A 12858-nucleotide genomic window follows, 5' to 3' on the forward strand; every position below is an offset into this window, starting at 1 on the left:
ACCTCACACCTGTTCGATTAGCTATTATTAGCAAGACAGGTAATAGCAAATGTTGGAGAGGCTGTGGAGAAAAAGGATCCCTCATTCACTGTTGGTGGGAATGTAAAGTAGTACAACCATTATGGAAGAAAGTATGGTAGTTCCTCAAAAAACTGAAAATAGAACTACCTTATGACCCAGCAATCCCTCTACTGGGTATATACCCCCAAAACTCAGAAACATTGATACGTAAAGACACATGCAGCCCCATGTTTATTGCAGCATTGTTCACAGTTGCCAGGACATGGAAACAACCAAAAAGCCCATCAATAGATGACTGGATAAAGAAGATGTGGCACATATACACTGTGGAATACTACTCAGCCATAAGAAATGATGACATCGGAACATTTACAGCAAAATGGTGGGATCTTGATAACATGATACGAAGCGAAATATGTAAATCAGAAAAAAAACAGGAACTGCATTATTCCATACGTAGTTGGGACATAAAAATGAAACTGAGAGACATTGATAAGGGTGTGGTGGTTACGGGGGGAAAGGGGTAATGGGAGAGGGAAAGGGGGAGGGGGAGGGGCACAGAGAGAACAAGATAGAGGGTGATGGAAGACAATCTGAATTTGGCTGATGGGTATGCAACATGATTGAACGACAAGATACCCTGGACTTGTTATCTTTGAATATTGGTATCCTGATTTATTGATGTCACCCCATTAAAAAAATAAAATTATTTAAAAAATAAAAATAAAAAAATAAAAAGGAGTCCTTAGTGAGTTTTTTTATACTTTCATTGTACTTAGACCAACCAGCCTTCGATTTGTGGATGGAGTAAGGCATGCCACATTTCTACTTTAGCAGCAGTGGGATTGGTCAGGATCAAACTGTGTGGACCCATCTACATGGATATAAGTGCTTCGGTGCTGTACTTGATCTCCTCATAATGCTGCAAGTGTCTCCTCAACTGTCTTTTGAACAATTTGCTTAGTAACCTGTAAATCCTGCAAGATCTTAAAAGGTAGTTATGTTTTTTTTACTATTTGATTTATGTAATTTATTTGCCCTGAACCTTTGGGTACTTAAGAAAATTCCTTTCTTAATTGTTTTTAAAAATTTTTTGTAATTTGTTTTGAATATACCTTTGACAATAAGGGTCCTAAAACTCCACTGGTTTTGGATGGCATCTATTCATTTGAATTACTATGTTCCAATTTTGAGGCAGACTGGAAGAATATACAATTAATAATAAAATTCAAATAGCTAATGTTAACAAATATTATAACAAGTGTTTTAATACAATAAAATGACTAAAGTCTATTAGATTATTAAATAAAAATAAAATTTTAGTTAATACTAGCTTTAAAATAAAATTTTTATAGTCATAAATGTTCTTAATATGTTAACGTAATTTTACTAAGTCTAGGTTGACAATATTGTTGTTTTATATTATTTACAAATGTAATCTAATTTCTATTTTAGTCTGAGAAATGTCCTAAAGAGCAGGAGTTACACACATTCAGAAAAAGTCTACAAGGCATTGGGGCATTGGAGTTGTGGTTACATTCTACACTTTAGAGTTAGAGTCTAAGTCCTAATGATCAATGTTTCTAGCTGGAAGTAGAGCAGGTCCCAGCCTAAAATAGGCATGGGGCATTGAGACAAGAGAAATAAAGGAGACATTATACATTAAATAAAGCACAAAAATCAGACTATCATTACCCCAGCAAAGATCTTCAAGGTATAAATAAAACTCAAATATTCAGAAAAGGCATAGTAAATGGCCTTCATGTTTACAAGAAATGAGATTAGTTTTAACTGCTACTTGTAATAAATACATTAGGCTTGTAAACAGTGTCGTAAAATGAGGCCAATGGCCTTAGGCACTTTTTAGCTCTCAGTGGTAAGTCCCAGCAACCTGGGTAAGGTCAGGTCACAGGAAGCTGGAAAGGGCTGTAAAAGACTGAACCTTTCCTCCATGGAGGAAGGGGACAGCTTACCTTCTTGTGTCCCTTTTTTTTCACAGCAAAGACATGTCCCCCAGTGGGGCTGAGAAACCTGGCAGGCCTTAGCTAAATGACTTTTTTCCCCCTCTCTTGAAGCAGGCCCCTGAGGGAATTTTATTAAGCCCCCAAGAGGCTCTGGAGCTTTTAAGGGTATATGCCAAGAACTAGTATTTTTCTGATCTTTTTTGGGCTCTATTTGCCTTTTCTGTTTCTATCTTGGTCATTATAGACCTTAAAAGCCATGCTTAGAAGACTTTGCTTAGGGGCTTCAGAGCCCTTTTTTTGTTTATATAAATTCTTGGAAAAGACAAAAGCAGCATATTAGGCTGATTAAATAAAAAATCCCCAGGGTTTTGGCATCTCCTTTAGAATTCCAGAGTCTCTTCACTGCTGAATAACTCAGTATATTAGTATTTAAAAATTTTTTTTTGCCTTACCAGGTGGTGTTGCTATTGCTAAAGCATTGGACTGGGATGCAGAAGGACCCAGGTTTGAGTCTTTGAGGTCGCCAGCTTGAGCACGGGCTCATCTGGTTTGAGCAACAGCTCACCAGCTTGAGCCCAAGGTTTCTGGCTCTAGCAAGGGTTGACTCAGTCTGCTAAAGGCCCATGGTCAAGGCACATATGAGAAAGCAATCAATGAACAACTAAGCAGTAGCAACACACAATTAAAAACTAATTATTGATGCTTCTCGTCTCTCCATTTCTGTCTGTCTGTCCCTGTCTATTCCTCTCTCTGACTTTCTCTCTGCCTCTAAAAAAATAAATAATTTTAACAAAAGTATGATAAAATAGATTTGTAGAAGTTTTATGATATGATTTCTTTTTTTATATTGCATAGCATTGAACAGTATTGTTTTAAAATGATAATAAAATTAACATTATATAAAAAGACATTATAAATAATTTTTAATATTTAAACTAAGATTTCAATATTATAAGGCCATGATGGTGAACCTTTTTATAAAAACTACCCACATTAGCAGTGCTGGTCAACCTGGTCTCTCCTGCCCACTAGTGGGCATTCCAGCAGTCTTGGTGGGTGGTACCAGAGCAACTAAATGGCACCGTGATTGGGCCACTATGAAAACTGGAATGCCCACTAGTGAACGGGAGGGACCACCTTTGACCAGCACTGCAAAAGTGTGCAGTTTTTATAAAAAGTTTTGCCATCACAGTTATAAGGCTATAAAACAGTAAATAAAAGAATAAACAAAAGGCCTTTGAAATAATATATATATATTAACATAGAAAATATGATATTTTTTAAATCATAAGGAATTTTTTGTACAAATTATCTAGTTGGCAAAGAGATATTAACTGTTTTTTGACTTACAGTAATTTAAACTATTAAGTCAATTATGAGGGGTGGGATGGATGCCTGATGGGGAAGCCAACTCCAATAACTGGAAGCAGAGTCTGTTGCTTTTATTTATTTATTTATTTATTTATCCATTTATTTTTTTTTCATTTGTAGTCAAGTTTCTTAGCAAGATAATGAGGCCTCTCCCAAGCAGAAATTGAATAAATATGCCACCTGTAAACAAACTGTCTTGCTTTGAGCAGCTAAATATAATTTTCACAAAATTATTTTTTCAATACTGAGTTGTTTTAGCCTATATGAGATTCCTAGATTTTCCCACAATTCCTTGAAAAATTTTTTTACAATTTTTCTAATGCAGGGGGTCTCCCTTATAAACTTCATGCCTTCTACATAATCAAGAGGATTATAGAGGATTCAGCATCCCAATTGCCTATGAAAGATTGTTGGAATTTTTCTTTTTACACCAGTACAGGTCAACAAGCCATTATCCCCACCCATGAAGGGCTTATTTTAAAATTTATTTCCTACAATTCTATTATTTATGTTTTTATTATTCCTTGTGGAGTTTCAATTTAATTTAAGAGACTGCCAATTAACTAGCAAGGTCCACGCCTATGGTTTATTAATTTCTAAATTCTATTTGTTTTAAGATTTTTCTAAAGCAAAGTTTTAATTTCTAATATTCCTACTTTATATTTTTTCAAATGGGCAAAACCTCTTTTGGTCATTAGGTAAACATTTGAAACTAGTTTATATTCTATATTTTTAGTTACCTCACTCTTTCCCTAGTGCCTATTCCTGTCGCTCCACACACAGCAGGCTGAATCTTAGCCTAAGTATGCGTCTGGAGGTGGTGGTAGGGTTCTCCTCTTGGTGCTCAGTTTTCTGCCTGCTGTTTGCCTTCGGCTTGGGTGCACTGTGATGGCAAGGGCAGGAGTGTGGCTAGTGAGGAGGGGTCTTGTGTATGTTCATCTTTCTGCCGTCACGACCCCACTCCATCATTCCAAACACCTAGATCCTCACTCAGCTTTTCTCTCTTCTCTCACCTAAATCACTTGCTTGCCAGCCGTTTCTCCTAGAGGCGGGAAAAACGTTTTCCCGGATGTATAACTTATTGCAATATGCACATTGATTTCTTCTTAACTGAGTTCTCATTTGTTTTATGGAATTCTTATTCTGTCTTAGATATGTCTGGCTTGACTAGAAAGATGTATTGCCTTTTCTGTATTGAACATGCTTTTAGCCACTGTGGAGGATATAATGTTAAATTTAGCCATTAATTAATGTATGAAAATTGATCAGGACAGGCTGAATTCCTAGTTATTATCTTGCAGATTTCTTTTTTTGGGGGGGATTAAAAGTCCCACCTTTTGGTCATTCAACCCTGAATGTTGGCCATTGTGATTCACAGACAGTGCAAAGCCTTCTCTTAGACCAGTTAATCCCATACTCACAGTTGTCTTCATAAGCTTCTTGAAAGTGTTTTAAAAGACAACCTAATGGTTTCTTCTGTGAACTGGCCCCTCCTCCTATATGTAATAGCCAAGGATACTGATTACAAAATTAAAACTACTTCAGAAATATCCAGGAATTATTGCACTGATAAAAACAAAAAAATAAGAGAGATAATTAACTAACACCCAGAATAAAAGGTGTTTGACTACAGAGATATTAACTATTACACAAGACAAGGTAAAGAAGCCAAGAGAAGAGAATCATTTCTTTCATAGGGGAAACCTAACAGGGCGCCCTGAAGCTAATTTGAGAACAAAGAGAATAATAGTTCACCACTTAAGATTGTTTTTTAGTCAGAAGCTTTCAATTATAACACAAAAGACCTAAACTATGCTTTAAAACACACACATTTAGACATTAAACAAAGGACTTATACACACAAGAACAAGCACATTTTTATAAACGAGAAATTGGCTCCCCATTGTGGCTTCTTAGGTGTTCACAGGCCGCGTCCCTGCAAAGACTTTAAACTTAAACCTAGGAATTTTTTATACAAAAGTAAGGAGAACAAAAACAAATAAGATTTTGAAATATACAAAGGTGTCTTAACTCAGGTTTGTTTATTTTTTTTTGAGAGCATACCATATCTAGCTGCCTCTGGAAGTTTGGGGTCTTTACTCAGTCGTTTTATGTTATTTTTTTATAGTACAACTAAATACATCCAGAGAATTCTAATTAAGAAAAACAGATCTCCTACTGACCTCTTGGTTTCTGGAGGATCAACAACAAGATTAGATTCTACTCACTAATGCCAGAAAACTGGCTTTACCTACATACTTCTGAAATTACAACACAGCAATGCAAATGATTTGTTTTACCTACACATTTCTGGAGTTACAACTCAGTAAAAGCAACAGCTTTGCTTTTACTTACAAAATGTCAGCTCTATAACTCAGCAAAAGAAATGATTTATTTTACCTACAATTTTTCAGAGTTTCAGCTCACCAAAGCAGCTTTGAAGGCCCTACTTATATCACCAGAGTCACACTTCTGGAGTCACAAGTAATTGAAGTCCCCAAAGACCTACATTCTGGTCCCAAACAAATTTGACCAGTACCAATCTCAGACAGAAAAGCGAAAACAATAGTTTAGAAGAAAGCCAGAAAATTCAGTAAAGTCAGAGAGTTGTTTTACCTATCTCCTTGATTTCTCTGCCAAATTGTCTAAATTGTTGAATTTGGAATCCAAGAGGCATCTACCAGAGGACTTTTCAGACAGACAGGAAGACCAGGAGACCTGAAAACATGTCAGGTGGCATGCCTCTCCTTGAGATTCAAGTGGGATTGGGCAGCCTCATGGAAAGACCAGCTGATTCGGAGTGCCTCTACCCAGTGATGTGAAATACCATAGGCCCCACGTTGGGCACCAAATGTTATAAAGTACCCAATCCACAATTCCATGTGTTTTCGTAGAGACACCAAGTTCAGATAAATTTAGAAGAGATTTATTAAAGGAGGAAATTCCTTGAATATGTCGGCTGCCTATAGCTTACATGGGGCAGCAGTCCCAAATCGTGTGCATCTATAATATTTTAGGAGCTGGTTATATACCCTTAAGTATATATGGGCTGGAAAAAAGCCTGACATCATGGCATAAGCTTTGGTATCACCTACACAGGTATAAGAAAAGAATGAAAGGTGAATGGGACAAGTTAATAAGAAGTTAATAACATTCATCTATAGGGTTTACAAATTTAATAGCAAGTTAATAAGATTCATCTATAGGGTTTACAAAAAGATATTTTTATATATTAAAATTTAGAATGCAACAGTTAATTTACATACTAAAAGACATTCCTATAATTTTTAGTGTTCATTTGTTATTCCTCTGTTTAGAGATAAAAATATTAACTACATGATTTCAGAAGGAGAGAGGTAGTTTCCATGGGGACAAATGCCTGTAAAATGGCTCATTAATATAAGAGATAGTTTATTTTAATATTTTATCTTTCTGCACCTGGCTAGCTATTTACTCATTTCCCCATAGGTGTGTGGAAAGATCAGATTATCCAAGTCTTCTTCCCCTTTCCATTTACAACAAAATGCCATCGGCCATCTTGGTTTTATGCTAATCACATAAGTACAAAGATTACTTACAAAATCTCTCTGTATGCCTAGCCCAAATTAATAAAATATTTTTTAAGCTTCCTAAAATATTAATATTAATTTTGTAGCTTTTGGTATCTTACAACAGGTGGAAGCTCAGTGTAGACAAATGCCACCATCTTGGACCACTGGAGTGTTCTTAAATAAAGTCTGATATTGGCTGCAGCAACAGGCTTCTGCTCTGATACAATCTTATTTTTTATATTCAAATGTCTATACAATTTTTGAGACATTGGTTTTTCCCTCTGACTTTAATTAGTTGTTGGATTCAGGAGGAGGAGTTTATTTTCACCTTATTTAGCTTTTTTTGTTGTAAAGTACTCAATCCACAATTCTGCGGGTTTTCATAAAGACACCAAGTCCAGATAAATTTTGAAGAGTTTTATTAAAGAAGAAAATTTATTAAATATGTCAACCACATATAGCTTACACAGGGCAGCAGATGCAAATTGTGTGCATCTATAATATTATAGGGCCTGCTTATATACCCTTAATTATACATGGGTGGGGAAAAAGCCTGACATCACGGAATAAGCTTATAACCTTTGTTTTCTCCTATATAGGTTTTGGAAAAAGGATGAAGGTGGAGATAGAAACAATTCATTAGCAAGTTTATAACATCTGTCTATAGGATTCATAAAAAGATGCTTTTACCCATTAAAACTTACAAGGCAACACAATGGTAAAAATGTCACTTTACATATTAAAAGATATTCCTATATTTTCTAGTGTTCACTTGTTATTTCTAAAAATACATACATTGCCCTGACCTGTGGTGGCGCAGTGGATAAAGCATCAACCTGGAAATGCTGAGGTCGCCAGTTTGAAACCCCGGGCTTGCCTGGTCAAGGCACATATGGGAGTTGATGCTTCCAGCTCCTCCCCCCTTCTTTCTCTCTGTCTCTCCTTTCTCTCTCTCTCTCTCTGTCTCTCCCTCTCCTCTCTAAAATGAATAAAAAATAAAAAAATTAAAAAAAATCACAAAAAAATACATACATTAACTACATGCTTTCAGGAAGGGAGAGGTAGTTTTTATGGGGACAAATGCCTGAAAATGGCCCATTAATATAAGGTTTATTTTAATTTTTCTGTTCCTACACCTGGCTAGCTATTCACTTGCTTCCTTATAGATGTGGGGTGAGGTCAGAGAGTCCAAGTCTCCTCCCCTCTGCATTTACAATACAATGCTATCGGCCATCCTGGTATGATGCTAATCACACAACTACAAAAATCATTTACAAAATCTCTCTGCACGCCTAGCACAAATTAATAAAATGTTCTTTATGCTTCCTAAAATATTAATATATATCAATTCTGTAGTTTTTGGTACCTTACAACATTTTCTCCTGTGAGGATGGGCAGGATGACTGCCAAGCCTCTTACTTATAGGACCAGAAACCAAAAGTTGCATTAGTCGCCTTTTATCTCTTGGCTTCTTGTTTCCTATTTATAAAATAATAGAATCAGATCACTTTGTGGTGCCAAAATCTCCTCTAGCTCCAACATTCTGTTCATTCCATAAGCACTGACTTGAGTGAATGACAGTGCCAATTTATGACATTTGCTTTCATTCTACAGTTAGCCCTGCAGGTAAACAATGAGGCACAGTTTTTTTTAGTCCTCCTTCGATTACTTTTATTAAATCCAGAAATTTCAGGATTCCAAGAAATTCAACTTTGTGAAGCTAGTAAGTTCCATGTATTCTTTAATGCTCTAAAAATATTTTCTGAATGCTTGGTAAATGTGGAAAACTTTGATTGTAAACTTGGGATCTAAAAGAATGTGAATGTGTATAATTGTAATGAATCTCTCTTTCCTCCCCCATTTTTACTCTCTAGCTATGATTTGTTTTTCTCTTTATTTCTTCCTCTCTTCTTCTTTCTTTCTCTGGATTTCTCTATTACCCTTCTTTTCATCTTGTTTTCCTTCTTTCCTTCCTGCCATGCTTTCATAAAGCCTTTGAAAGTGCCCATCATACATCAGGCACTGTGCTAATAACTCATGTTCCTGCACTCAATGACTTCCCATTCTACTATTTTTACTTCTGTCTTTTTAACTTTTTTAATTTAAATCTCTTTAATTTATTATAAAGTATGATGTGCTTTGATTTGTCAACTGTATTAAATTTTAACAATTTTTATTATAAAAATGTATTCTTATTGCAGAAATGGTAGAAAAAATTATAAGAAAAACAAAAAAAACTCAAATTTCCCATATAGAGATATTTACTGTTAATATGACATTTTCATCCCATAGTTTCTGTGTACCTATATTTCTCTATCTATATGTACCAAGTTAGAATGGATTTGTGTACATCTGTGTGCATAGATATGAATTGCAAATGAGCATATCTCTCTGTTTCAATGTGCGTCTGTTCTTTGTGTATATCTGTATATGTATACTGAGAGATATATGAATTACAACTGCCCTTTGGCTGTTTCGCTTCGCTGACTGACCCCACTCTTAATTACCAGACAATCGCCTCTGGGACAATGGAATTCTAAGAAGCTGGTCAATCAACCCCAAAGAGGAGTGTTTTAGCAAGCTAAACATACCAGCACCCCCTTGCTCGAGGCTATCTGAAACCCTGTAAAGTTTTACCTCAGTCTGTTCTGGGGGACCTTTTTCCAAGAAGTGCCCTGGCAGGTCTTTCTCCTCTAATAAAGCCTGCACATCAGGTGTTCGAGTGCTGTCTCATTCTTATATATACAAATGAGTATTTATTTCCTTATCCAATAAATACTTATTGTAATTTTGTTATGTGCTGGGCACTGTGCTCAACACTGGTTTTCTATAGTGAATGAGACAGATGCACTTTCTGTCTCTATGAATAATACACTGTCATGGGGTAGACAGAGGGAATAAAAAATATACAAAAATAATATAATTATCAGTTGTCACAAGCACTGGACTTGGCAATGCAATGTCTTTGGACCCAGTTTTGATTGATCATGGTGAGGTCCAGTATGTCAGTTTTTTGGAAGGCTAAGCTGAGGCCTAAGTCTCAGTCCTTTAGCAATGCATGTTCTCAGCTATAAAACTGAGAAAATTTACAAGTAATGAAACAAATATCCTGAGAGGTGTTCTGTGACCAAAATAACCTAGCTTGTAAGTGGTGACCCTGGTTCAGATAACTTCTGGATGCCCCCAGCTTAGGGGGTCTCTCAGTCTGGACTGATACCACGGTACAAGAAAAAGAGGCAACTTTGAGCTAAACTATTATAAATAGTGTTTATGCCCCTGACTGGAGCAAATAAAAGACTTTTGGTGTTGTCACCACAGCAGACTAGATTATTATTTTATATTTTTAATTACCTTAGGGTTTTTTTAGTACTTTTATTTTTTCCAAAAGACAATGGCATTCTCTCACAAAAGAGCTCAGTATAAGTTGCCCCCACAGTCAGAAGAGCAAGCTCAGCAATCACAGAGCCAGCGCCTGCCATGAGGGAGATCATGCACATCCAGTAGGGCCAGTGCGGGAACCAGATAGGCACCAAGTTTTGGGAAGTGATCAGCGATGAACATGGTATCAACCCGGTGTGAGGCTATGTGGGTGACTCGGCCTTGCAGCTGGAGAGAATCAACGTCTACTACAATGAGTCATCGTCTCAGAAATACGTGCCCAGGACCTCCCTCATGGACTTGGAACCTGGCACCATGGACAGTATGTGGTCTGGGCCTTTTGGGAAGCTCTTATGGCCTGACAACTTCATCTTTGGACAAACCAGTGCAGGAAACAACTGGGCCAAGGGGCACTACACAAAATGAGCAGAGCCGGTGGACTCAGTGCTCTATGTGGTGAGGAAAGAGCGCGAGCACTGTGACTGCCTGCAGGGCTTCCAGCTGACCCACTCCCTTGGAGGAGGAATGGGGTCAGGCATGGACATGCTGCTCATCAGCAAAATTAGAGAGGAGTACCCTGACAGGATCATGAACACCTTTAGCATCATGCCCTCCCCCAAGGTCTCCGACACAGTGGTGGAGCCCTATAATGCCACCTTGTCAGTCCATCAGCTGGTGGAGAACACGGATGAGACCTATTGTATTGACAACGAGGCCCTTTATGACATCTGCTTCTGAACCCTGAAGCTGACCATGCCCACCTACGGTGACCTCAACCACCTGGTATCAGCCACCATGAGTGGGGTCACCACCTCCCTACGCTTCCCAGGCCAGCTCAATGCTGACCTCTGAAAGCTTGCAGTGAACATGGTCTCTTTCCCCTGCCTCCACTTCTTCATAGTTGGCTTTGCCCCCCTGACAGCCAGAGGCATTCAGCAGTACCGGGCGCTGACAGTGCCTGAACTGACTCAGCAAATGTTTGATGCTAAGAATATGATGGCGGCCTGTGACCCAAGACATGGGCGATACCTGACTGTGGCCACTGTCTTCTGGGGCCCCATGTACATGAAGGAGGTGGACGAGCAGATGCTGGCCATCCAGAATAAGAACAGCAGCTACTTCGTGGAGTGGATCCCCAACAACGTCAAGGTAGCTGTGTGCGACATCCCTCCCCGGGGCCTCAAGATGGCATCCACCTTCATTGGCAACAGCACAGCCATCCAGGAGCTGTTCAAGCGCATCTTGGAACAGTTTTCTGCCATGTTCCGCTGAAAGGCCTTCCTGCACTGGTTTACAGGAGAAGGCATGGACGAGATGGAGTTCACCGAGGCTGAGAGCAACATGAATGACTTGGTGTCTGAGTACCAGCAATATCAAGAGGCCACAGCCAATGACAGGGAGGAAGCTTTTGAAGATGATGAAGAGGAGATCAATGAATAGAGAAGCAAGGAGCATCCCTGTCTCAGATACAATTCAGATTTTCTTTAACTCCAATGTGTTTTAACTGTAACGGCCATCAAATGATGCACTGGTCTGAATATATGGGTGCAGGCCCCTCCCAAATGCAATAGAATTGTACTCTGTTATCTAGAATAAAGAAAGCACATTAAAATAGATAATTGGTAGTCCTATCCAATCAGATCAGGCCAGGGGCATTTTCTAGAGGATTTTAATGAACATCAGGGCATCAGTAAAGGGCTAGATAAATAAAACCCACCTTCTATTAAGTGGTTCAGTCGTGTCTGAGAAGTAGCAGGGAAGTTAGAAGTGTTTTCATCCTTTGTGAAAAGCTGTGTAGTGTTGCCTTATACTGAATATGCAAGAATGACCTTTGAAACAATTTATTCATAATAAAACACTAAAACTATTAAAAAAAAGAGAGAGAGCTCAGTATGTTAGAGCATCACACCCATACAGTGATGTCATAGGATTGATCCTGGGTCAAGGCACATACAGAAACGGATTGATGTTTCTGACTATCTGTCGGTCTCCCCCCCTTCCTTTTTCTAACATTAATAATTAAATTTTTTTAAAAAAATGTAAAAAATGACAATGGCTTTTTTGTTGTTGTTGCAGCTTAAATTGTATAGAGGAATAAATTATTTTTTTTCAAAATATCATCCCAACAGAAAAAAAAAACTGGTAAGGTTGTAAAGTGCCATATTTGCCCATATATAAGGTGTCTCCATGTATAAAACGCACCTTAATTTTGGGACCCAAATTTTGAGAAAAAGATAACAAATGTGAATAAGCAGGAAATTAAAATAAAAACCTGCAAGCACTCTATAAGATGCACCCAATTTTTAGAACGCAAATTTTTCAAAAAAGGATCAGTCTTATAGATGGGGAAATATGGTATACACCCTCGAGATGTCTCTGTGAACATTTCTTTCTTTTACTTTCTCTGGATTTAATTTACTATCCTGGTTCTTAATATGGGTTAAAAGGCTGTGTATTTTCTGTTTTTTTTTCCCTAAAATGTATTCATCACTACATTTTTCCATAGGTTTTCTTATGTAGTTTTAATTTTTATTAATTTTAAAGTATTTTGTATCTTAAATTGTTGAGTTTGA

General features: G+C 37.6%; 1 pseudogene; it reads left to right on the top strand.

The window, feature by feature from the left end:
• Nucleotides 1–10344: 10344 nt before the first annotated feature.
• Nucleotides 10345–12144, top strand: LOC136318396 (tubulin beta-5 chain pseudogene; annotated as a pseudogene).
• Nucleotides 12145–12858: the final 714 nt, after the last annotated feature.

The sequence above is a fragment of the Saccopteryx bilineata genome, unplaced genomic scaffold, assembly GCF_036850765.1.
Source record: "Saccopteryx bilineata isolate mSacBil1 unplaced genomic scaffold, mSacBil1_pri_phased_curated manual_scaffold_129, whole genome shotgun sequence".
Lineage (NCBI taxonomy): Eukaryota > Metazoa > Chordata > Mammalia > Chiroptera > Emballonuridae > Saccopteryx > Saccopteryx bilineata.